Source organism: Myotis daubentonii, chromosome X (assembly GCF_963259705.1).
Source record: "Myotis daubentonii chromosome X, mMyoDau2.1, whole genome shotgun sequence".
In the NCBI taxonomy this organism is placed as follows: Eukaryota; Metazoa; Chordata; class Mammalia; order Chiroptera; family Vespertilionidae; genus Myotis; species Myotis daubentonii.
In genome coordinates, this window is record NC_081861.1 from 83,945,349 (window position 1) to 83,957,497 (window position 12,149).

A 12,149-nucleotide genomic window follows, 5' to 3' on the forward strand; every position below is an offset into this window, starting at 1 on the left:
TGACATCACAAAACCTCAGCTTGAACATCCAGGAGGGGAGGGGGTGGCAGAGGATGCAGAAATCTCAGACACTCTGGTTATAGAACAGAGACGTTCTTCTTAACTCCTAAAATTTTTCCCAAACTGTTCTCTCTCTCTCTCTCTCTCTCTCTCTCTCTCTCTCTCTCTCTCTCTCTCTCTCTCTCTTCCTCTAGTTCCATTATAGTCAGCATATGGCAGGGAGGTGGTGTTTCCTCCAAGACAATTGCCATACTCCCCCGGCATTTCAGTGGTCCATTCCATTAAGTTCAGATATTGACGTTCCCTAAGATTTTGAGGTTTTTTTCATGGAATATTTAGAATATTTACAGATTTACAGAAAAATTGTGAAGATAATAACCATGTAAACCATACACAATTTCCCTTATCACTAATATCTTAATTATGTATGCGGCAAATGTAACATGAATTGAATCATCAGTGAAACAGTGTGAAACCTCACTTCTCTAGTATCTCCAATAATCAGCAATGCTGTTCTAGAGCAAGTAGTTAAAGGAAAAACTCGACCAGTTGTGGCATAAAACTTCAGATATTGAGGTGACCATCCTTTCATTAGTTTAACAGTATTCAATAGTCTGCCATGTAAAAAGGAAATCAAATTCTTTATGATACACTTCCAGCACTAACACAACACACAGTTCCTCATGACTGCGACCACCACCATCCATCCCATCCCCACCCCAATCCAAACCTAAATTCAACATCAGCTTCTTTTTTACTTGCCAGTATGAGAAATTATTTAGAAAAAAATCCCCATTCAGACTGATCCTTGTCCTTATGTTAAGAGTCTGGCTCAGTATGGAATGGCTTGTCTGGTGCCCCAACTAAAGGAAATTACATTACTCCCTTCTCAAATGCCTGCCCCCTCCTTAGACCCCTCCCCATCAGTGAAACTGAGTCAAACCTCACTTCTCTAGTATCTCCAATATCCAGCAATGCTCTTCCAGAACAAGTTGTGAAAGGAAAAACTTTGACCAGTTGCGGCATAAAACTTCAGATCTTGAGCAGAACATCCTTTCAATAGTTTAACAATTTTCAATAGTCTAACATGTAAAAAGGAAATCAAATTCATTATTTTACACTGCCAGCCCGAACCCAACACGCTGTTCCTCATGATTGCCACCACCACCATCCACACACCCGCCAATACAAATATAAATTCACTTTTCGACTTGCAGTTTCTTCATCCATCCTCGTGTTTGGAGTCTCATTCATTATCTCTACTCATCTACAATATCGTCTTATTAAGTTTCGCTATCTTCAGGCAACAGATACTACTCGAAGGGGCCTGGCCTCTATATATACACTTACGGTTAATGAAGAGCCACTCACTTCAGCTCTGGTTGCCCAAAATCCGTGGTTGCCATGGTGTGGCTTGACATCACAAAACCTCAGCTTGACCATCCAGGAGGGGAGGGGGTGGCAGAGGATGCAGAAATCTCAGACACTCTGGTTATAGAACAGAGACGTTCCTCTTAACTCCTAAAATTTTTCCCAAACTGTTCTCTCTCTCTCTCTCTCTCTCTCTCTCTCTCTCTCTCTCTCTCTCTTCCTCTAGTTCCATTATAGTCAGCATATGGAAGGTAGGTGGTGTTTTCTCCAAGACAATTGCCATACTCCCCCGTCATTTCAGTGGTCCATTCCACTAAGTTCAGATATTGACATTTCCTAAGATTTTGAGTTTTTTTTCATGGACTATTTAGAATATTTACAGATTTACAGTAAAAATTTGAAGATAATAACCATGTAAACCATACACAATTTCCCTTATCACTAATATCTTAATTATGTATGCGGCAAATGTAACATGAATTGAATCATCAGTGAAACAGTGTGAAACCTCACTTCTCTAGTATCTCCAATAACCAGCAATGCTGTTCTAGAGCAAGTAGTTAAAGGAAAAACTAGAGCAGTTTTGGCATAAAATTTCAGATATTGAGGTGACCATCCTTTCAATAGTTTAACAGTATTCAATAGTCTGCCATGTAAAAAGGAAATCAAATTCTTTATGATACACTTCCAGCACTAACACAACACCCAGTTCCTCATGACTGCGACCACCACCATCCATCCCATCCCCCCCCAATCCAAACCTAAATTAAACATCAGCTTCTTTTTTCCTTTCCAGTATGAGAAATTATTTAGAAAAAAATCCCCATTCAGACTGCTCCTTGTCCTTATGCTAAGAGTCTGGCTCAGTATGGAATGGCTTGTCTGGTGCCCGAACTAAAGAAAATTACATTACTCCCTTCTCAAATGCCTGCCCACTCCTTAGACCCCTCCCCATCAGTGAAACTGAGTCAAACCTCACTTCTCTAGTATCTCCAATATCCAGCAATGCTCTTCCAGAACAAGTTGTGAAAGGAAAAACTTTGACCAGTTGTGGCATAAAGCTTCAGATCTTGAGCAGACCATCCTTTCAATAGTTTAACAATTTTCAATAGTCTAATGTGTAAAAAGGAAATCAAGTTCATTATTTTACACTGCCAGCACAAACCCAACACTCTGTTCCTCATGATTGCCACCACCACCATCCACCCACCCGCCAATACAAATATAAATTCACTTTTGGACTTGCAGTTTCTTCATCCATCCTCGTATTTGGAGTCTCATTCCTTATCTCTACTCATCTACAATATCGTCTTATTAAGTTTTGCTATCTTGAGGTCACAGATACTACTCAAAGGTGCCCTACCTCTATATATACACTTAAAGTTAATGCGGACCCACTAACTTCAGCTCTGGTTGCCCAAAATCAGTGGTTGCCATGGTGTGGCTTGACATCACAAAACCTCAGCTTGAACATCCAGGAGGGGAGGGGGTGGCAGAGGATGCAGAAATCTCAGACACTCTGGTTATAGAACAGAGACGTTCTTCTTAACTCCTAAAATTTTTCCCAAACTGTTCTCTCTCTCTCTCTCTCTCTCTCTCTCTCTCTCTCTCTCTCTCTCTCTCTCTCTCTCTCTTCCTCTAGTTCCATTATAGTCAGCATATGGCAGGGAGGTGGTGTTTCCTCCAAGACAATTGCCATACTCCCCCGGCATTTCAGTGGTCCATTCCATTAAGTTCAGATATTGACGTTTCCTAAGATTTTGAGTTTTTTTTCATGGACTATTTAGAATATTTACAGATTTACAGAAAAATTGTGAAGATAATAACCATGTAAACCATACACAATTTCCCTTATCACTAATATCTTAATTATGTATGCGGCAAATGTAACATGAATTGAATCATCAGTGAAACAGTGTGAAACCTCACTTCTCTAGTATCTCCAATAACCAGCAATGCTGTTCTAGAGCAAGTAGTTAAAGGAAAAACTCGACCAGTTGTGCCATAAAACTTCAGATATTGAGGTGACCATCCTTTCATTAGTTTAACAGTATTCAATAGTCTGCCATGTAAAAAGGAAATCAAATTCTTTATGATACACTTCCAGCACTAACACAACACACAGTTCCTCATGACTGCGACCACCACCATCCATCCCATCCCCACCCCAATCCAAACCTAAATTCAACATCAGCTTCTTTTTTACTTGCCAGTATGAGAAATTATTTAGAAAAAAATCCCCATTCAGACTGCTCCTTGTCCTTATGCTAAGAGTCTGGCTCAGTATGGAATGGCTTGTCTGGTGCCCGAACTAAAGAAAATTACATTACTCCCTTCTCAAATGCCTGCCCACTCCTTAGACCCCTCCCCATCAGTGAAACTGAGTCAAACCTCACTTCTCTAGTATCTCCAATATCCAGCAATGCTCTTCCAGAACAAGTTGTGAAAGGAAAAACTTTGACCAGTTGTGGCATAAAGCTTCAGATCTTGAGCAGACCATCCTTTCAATAGTTTAACAATTTTCAATAGTCTAATGTGTAAAAAGGAAATCAAGTTCATTATTTTACACTGCCAGCACAAACCCAACACTCTGTTCCTCATGATTGCCACCACCACCATCCACCCACAACCCAATACAAATATAAATTCACTTTTGGACTTGCAGTTTCTTCATCCATCCTCGTATTTGGAGTCTCATTCCTTATCTCTACTCATCTACAATATCGTCTTATTAAGTTTTGCTATCTTGAGGTCACAGATACTACTCAAAGGTGCCCTACCTCAATATATACACTTAAAGTTAATGCGGACCCACTCACTTCAGCTCTGGTTGCCCAAAATCAGTGGTTGCCATGGTGTGGCTTGACATCACAAAACCTCAGCTTGAACATCCAGGAGGGGAGGGGGTGGCAGAGGATGCGGAAATCTCAGACACTCTGGTTATAGAACAGAGACGTTCTTCTTAACTCCTAAAATTTTTCCCAAACTGTTCTCTCTCTCTCTCTCTCTCTCTCTCTCTCTCTCTCTCTCTCTCACTCTCTCTCTCTCTCTCTCTCTCTCTCTCTCTCTCTCTCTCTCTTCCTCTAGTTCCATTATAGTCAGCATATGGCAGGGAGGTGGTGTTTCCTCCAAGACAATTGCCATACTCCCCTGGCATTTCAGTGGTCCATTCCACTAAGTTCAGATATTGACGTTTCCTAAGATTTTGAGTTTTTTTTCATGGACTATTTAGAATATTTACAGATTTACAGAAAAATTGTGAAGATAATAACCATGTAAACCATACACAATTTCCCTTATCACTAATATCTTAATTATGTATGCGGCAAATGTAACATGAATTGAATCATCAGTGAAACAGTGTGAAACCTCACTTCTCTAGTATCTCCAATAACCAGCAATGCTGTTCTAGAGCAAGTAGTTAAAGGAAAAACTAGAGCAGTTGTGGCATAAAACTTCAGATATTGAGGTGACCATCCTTTCATTAGTTTAACAGTATTCAATAGTCTGCCATGTAAAAAGGAAATCAAATTCTTTATGATACACTTCCAGCACTAACACAACACACAGTTCCTCATGACTGCGACCACCACCATCCATCCCATCCCCACCCCAATCCAAACCTAAATTCAACATCAGCTTCTTTTTTACTTGCCAGTATGAGAAATTATTTAGAAAAAAATCCCCATTCAGACTGATCCTTGTCCTTATGTTAAGAGTCTGGCTCAGTATGGAATGGCTTGTCTGGTGCCCCAACTAAAGAAAATTACATTACTCCCTTCTCAAATGCCTGCCCCCTCCTTAGACCCCTCCCCATGAGTGAAACTGAGTCAAACCTCACTTCTCTAGTATATCCAATATGCAGGAATGCTCTTCCAGACCAAGTTCTTTAAGGAAAAACTTTGACCAGTTGCGGCATAAAACTTCAGATCTTGAGCAGAACATCCTTTCAATAGTTTAACAATTTTCAATAGTCTAACATGTAAAAAGGAAACCAAATTCATTATTTTACACTGCCAGCCCGAACCCAACACGCTGTTCCTCATGATTGCCACCACCACCATCCACCCACCCGCCAATACAAATATAAATTCACTTTTGGACTTGCAGTTTCTTCATCCATCCTCGTGTTTGGAGTCTCATTCATTATCTCTACTCATCTACAATATCGTCTTATTATGTTTCGCTATCTTCAGGCAACAGATACTACTCGAAGGGGCCTGGCCTCTATATATACACTTACGGTTAATGAAGAGCCACTCACTTCAGCTCTGGTTGCCCAAAATCCGTGGTTGCCATGGTGTGGCTTGACATCACAAAACCTCAGCTTGGCCATCCAGGAGGGGAGGGCGTGGCAGAGGATGCAGAAATCTCAGACACTCTGGTTATAGAACAGAGACGTTCCTCTTAACTCCTAAAATTTTTCCCAAACTGTTCTCTCTCTCTCTCTCTCTCTCTCTCTCTCTCTCTCTCTCTCTCTCTCTCTTCCCCTAGTTCCATTATAGTCAGCATATGGAAGGTAGGTGGTGTTTTCTCCAAGACAATTGCCATACTCCCCCGTCATTTCAGTGGTCCATTCCACTAAGTTCAGATATTGACATTTCCTAAGATTTTGAGTTTTTTTTCATGGACTATTTAGAATATTTACAGATTTACAGTAAAAATTTGAAGATAATAACCATGTAAACCATACACAATTTCCCTTATCACTAATATCTTAATTATGGATGCGGCAAATGTAACATGAATTGAATCATCAGTGAAACAGTGTGAAACCTCACTTCTCTAGTATCTCCAATAACCAGCAATGCTGTTCTAGAGCAAGTAGTTAAAGGAAAAACTAGAGCAGTTGTGGCATAAAATTTCAGATATTGAGGTGACCATCCTTTCAATAGTTTAACAGTATTCAATAGTCTGCCATGTAAAAAGGAAATCAAATTCTTTATGACACACTTCCAGCACTAACACAACACCCAGTTCCTCATGACTGCGACCAGCACCATCCATCCCATCCCCCCCCCCAATCCAAACCTAAATTAAACATCAGCTTCTTTTTTCCTTTCCAGTATGAGAAATTATTTAGAAAAAAATCCCCATTCAGACTGCTCCTTGTCCTTATGCTAAGAGTCTGGCTCAGTATGGAATGGCTTGTCTGGTGCCCGAACTAAAGAAAATTACATTACTCCCTTCTCAAATGCCTGCCCCCTCCTTAGACCCCTCCCCATCAGTGAAACTGAGTCAAACCTCACTTCTCTAGTATCTCCAATATCCAGCAATGCTCTTCCAGAACAAGTTGTGAAAGGAAAAACTTTGACCAGTTGTGGCATAAAGCTTCAGATCTTGAGCAGACCATCCTTTCAATAGTTTAACAATTTTCAATAGTCTAATGTGTAAAAAGGAAATCAAGTTCATTATTTTACACTGCCAGCACAAACCCAACACTCTGTTCCTCATGATTGCCACCACCACCATCCACCCACAACCCAATACAAATATAAATTCACTTTTGGACTTGCAGTTTCTTCATCCATCCTCGTATTTGGAGTCTCATTCCTTATCTCTACTCATCTACAATATCGTCTTATTAAGTTTTGCTATCTTGAGGTCACAGATACTACTCAAAGGTGCCCTACCTCTATATATACACTTAAAGTTAATGCGGACCCACTCACTTCAGCTCTGGTTGCCCAAAATCAGTGGTTGCCATGGTGTGGCTTGACATCACAAAACCTCAGCTTGAACATCCAGGAGGGGAGGGGGTGGCAGAGGATGCAGAAATCTCAGACACTCTGGTTATAGAACAGAGACGTTCTTCTTAACTCCTAAAATTTTTCCCAAACTGTCCTCTCTCTCTCTCTCTCTCTCTCTCTCTCTCTCTCTCTCTCTCTCTCTCTCTCTCTGTCTCTCTTCCTCTAGTTCCATTATAGTCAGCATATGGCAGGGAGGTGGTGTTTCCTCCAAGACAATTGCCATACTCCCCCGGCATTTCAGTGGTCCATTCCACTAAGTTCAGATATTGACGTTTCCTAAGATTTTGAGTTTTTTTTCATGGACTATTTAGAATATATACAGATTTACAGAAAAATTGTGAAGATAATAACCATGTAAACCATACACAATTTCCCTTATCACTAATATCTTAATTATGTATGCGGCAAATGTAACATGAATTGAATCATCAGTGAAACAGTGTGAAACCTCACTTCTCTAGTGTCTCCAATAACCAGCAATGCTGTTCTAGAGCAAGTAGTTAAAGGGAAAACTCGACCAGTTGTGGCATAAAACTTCAGATATTGAGGTGACCATCCTTTCATTAGTTTAACAGTATTCAATAGTCTGCCATGTAAAAAGGAAATCAAATTCTTTATGATACACTTCCAGCACTAACACAACACACAGTTCCTCATGACTGCGACCACCACCATCCATCCCATCCCCACCCCAATCCAAACCTAAATTCAACATCAGCTTCTTTTTTACTTGCCAGTATGAGAAATTATTTAGAAAAAAATCCCCATTCAGACTGATCCTTGTCCTTGATTCTGGTCAAGGGCATGTACCTTGGTTGTGGGCACATCCCCAGTAGGAGGTGTGCAGGAGGCAGCGGATCGATATTTCTCTCTCATCGATGTTTCTAACTCTCTATCCCTCTCCCTTCCTCTCCGTAAAAAATCAATAAAATATATTTTTTAAAAAAGCTAAGTTACATACAAGGGATCTCCCATTAGATTATCAAATGATTTCTCAACAGAAACACATCGGGCCAGAAAAGAATGGACGGAAATTTACAAAGTGATGCAAAGCAAAGGACTGAATCCAAGAATACTCTATCCAGCAAGGCTATCATTCAAAACTGAATGGGAAATAAGAAGCTTCACAGACAAAAAAAGGCTAAGGGAGTTTATCACTACCAAGCCAGAAATGCAAGAAATGCTAAAGGGACTGGTGTAAAAAGAAGAAATAAAAAGCTCAGAAAGAAAACAGCCACACACAAAAAAGAAATGGCTACAAACAAGTACCTTTCAATAATAACTTTAAATGTAAATGGGCTAAATGCTCCAACCAAAAGACATCTAGTGGCTGAATAGATAAAAAATCATGACCCATACATTTGCTGTCTACAAGAGACCAGCCTCATTAGAAGGGACTCACACAGACTGAACGTGAAGGGATGGAAACCTATCTTTCAGGCAAATTGAAAGGAAAAGAAAGTTGGGGTAGCAATACTTATATCGGACATAATAGACCTCAAAGTGAAGGCCATAACAAGAGATACGGAAGGCCACTTCATAATACTAAACTGATCAATACAACAAGAAGATAGAACCCTGATAAACATATATGCACCCAACGCAGGAACACCCAAATACATAAAAAAAACTCCTGGAAGATATCAAAGGAGAGATCGACAACAATACAATCATAGTAGGGGACTTTAATACACCACGGACATCACTGGATAATTCCTCTAGACGAAAAATCAGCAAAGAAACAGCAATCCTAAAGGACTCACTAGATCAGGTGGACTTAATTGACATCTTGAAAACACTTCACCCCACAGCCACAGAATATACATTCTACTCAAGTGCTCATAGGACAGATTCAAAAATAGACGACATATTGGGTCACAAGCAAAGTCTCCGCAAATTCAAGAAGATTGGAATCATACCAAGCATCTTCTCAGACCACGATGACATAACATTAGAAATAAACTAAACTAAAAACAACCCAAAATTCTCAAACACTTGGAAGCTGAATAGCATGTTATTAAATATTGTTTGGGTTACACATGAGATCAAAGAAGAAATTAAAATCATCCTGGAAACTAATGACAATGAAAACACAACAATCCAAAACCTTTGCAATGCAATGAAAGCAGTCCTGAGAGGGAAGTTTATAGCTCTACAGGCCTATCTCAAAAAAACAAGAAAAAATGGTAGTAAATCATCTAACTCTACAACTCAAAGAATTAGAAAGAGAGCAAAACAACAACAACGAAAAATCCCAAAGTGAGCAGAAGGAAGGAGATAATAAAGATTAGATCAGAATTAAATGACATAGAGACCAAAAAAAAAAAAAATACAGAAAATCAATGAAACCAAGAGCTGGTTCTTCGAAAGGATAAACAAAATTGACAAACCTCAAGCCAGACTCACCAAGAAGCAAAGAGAGAGGACCCAAATAAACAGAATCAGAAACGATAGAGGCGAAATAACAGACCCCACAGAAATACAAATGATTGTTAAAAAATACTATGGACAGCTCTACCTCAACAAACTAGACAACCTGGAGGAAATGGATAAATTCCTAGAAAAATACAACATTCAAAAACTCAATCAGGAAGAATCTAAATATCTCAACAGGCCAATAACTATGGAAGAAATTGAAGCTGTCATCAAAAAGCTTCCAGCAAACAAAAGCCCAGGACCAGATGGCTTCACAGGGGAATTTTACCAAACATTCAAGGAAGAACTAAAACCTATCCTCCTCAGACTACTACAAAAAATTCAAGAGGAAGGAACACTTCCAAGCTCATTCTATGAAGCCAGCATCACCCTAATACCAAAACCAGGTAAAGACAACACAATGAAAGAGAATTACAGGCCAATTTCCCTCATGAACACAGATGCCAAAATCCTCAACAAAATCTTAGCAAATCAGATCCAGCCGTTCATCAGAAAGATCATACACCATGACCAAGTAGAATTTATACCAGGGATGCAAGGATCGTACAATATCCGCAAATCAATAAACGTGATATATCACATAAACAAATTGAAAGAAAAAAACCACATGGTCATATCAATTGATGCAGAAAAAGCATTTCACTAAACCCAACACCCATTTTTGATAAAAACTCTCAGCAAGGTGGGAGTAGAAGGATCATACCTCAACATAATAAAAGCCATATATGACAGGCCCACAGCCAACGTCATACTCAATGGAAAAAACTAACACCATTTCCCCTAAGAACAGGAACAAGACAGGGATGCCCGCTCTCACCACTCCTGTTCAACATAGTACTGGAAGTATTAGCCATTGCAATTAGACAAGAAGAAGAAATAAAAGGCATCCAAATTGGAAAAGAGGAAGTAAAACTGTCCTTATTTGCAGAAGACATGATATTATACATACAAAACCCTAGATACTCCATCAAAATGCTACTAGACTTAATACATGAATTTGGCAATGTAGCAGGATAAAAATTAACCCCAAGAAATCTGAGGCATTTCTATACACCAATAGTGAACTTTCAGCAAGAGAGATTATAAAAACAATCCCATTTACCATCGCACCAAAAAATTAAGCTACCTAGGAATAAACTTAACTAAAGAGGTAAAAGACCTCTACTGAGAAAACAACAGGACGTTGAAAAAAGAGATAGAGGAAGACATAAACAAATGGAAGAACATACCGTGTTCATGGATTGGTAGAAGCAACATCATTAAAATGTCTATAGTACCCAAAGCAATCTATAAATTCAACGCACTTCCCATTAAAACACCAAGGGCATACTTCACAGATCTAGAACGAACTCTCCAAAAATTCATCTGGAATAAAAAAAGACCCCGAATAGCTGCAGCAATACTGAGAAAGAACAAAGTAGGTGGGATCTCAATACCAGATATCAAGCTGTATCACAAAGCCACTGTTCTCAAAACTTCCTGGTACTGACACAAGAACAGACATATAGATTAATGGAATAGAATACAGAGCCCAGAAATCAGGCTGAAACAATATGCTCAATTAATATTTTACAAAGTAGGCAAGAACATACAATGGAGTCAGGATAGTCTCTTCAATAAATGGTGTTGGGAAAATTGGACAGATATATGCAAGAAAATGAAACTAGACCACCAACTTACACCATACACAAAAATAAACTCAAAATGGATAAAGGACTTAAATGTATAACAGGAAACCATAAAAATTCTAGAAGAATCCAACGGCAACAAAATCTCAGACATATGCCGAAGCAATTTCTTCACTGATACAGCTCCTAGGGCACTTGAAACTAAAGAGAAAATGAACAAATGGGACTACATCAAAATAAAAAGCTTCTGCACAGCAAAAGAAACCATCAACAAAACAACGAGAAAACCCACTGCGTGGGAAAACAAATTTGCCAATGTCATATCTTATAAGGGCCTAATCTCCAAAATTTATGAGGAACTCATACAACTTAACAAAAGGAAGATAAACAATCCAATCAAAACATGGGCAAAAGACCGAAATAGACACCTTTCAAAAGAGGACATTCAAAAAGCCAACAGACATATGAAAACATGCTCAAAGTCACTAATCATCTGAGAGATGGAAATCAAAACAACAATGAGGTACCATCTCACACCTGTCAGACTGGCTATCATCAACAAATCAACAAATGACAAGTGCTGGAGAGGATGTGGAGAAAAAGGAACACTCGTGCACTGCTGGTGGGAATGCAGACTGGTGCAGCCACTATGGAAGACATTATGGAGTTTCCTCAAAAAACTAAAAATAGAACTCCCATTTGACCCTGTGATCCCACTTCTAGGAATATATCCCAGGAAACCAGAAACCCCAATCAGAAAGGATATATGCACCCATATGTTCATAGCAGCACAATTCACCATAGCTAAGATCTGGAAACAGCCTAAATGCCCATCAGTAGATGAATGGATTAGAAAACTGTGGTACATCTATGGGATGGAATACTATGCTGCTGTAAAAAAGAAGGAACTCTTACTATTTGCAATAGCATGGATGGAACTGGAGAGCATTATGCTAAGTGAAAT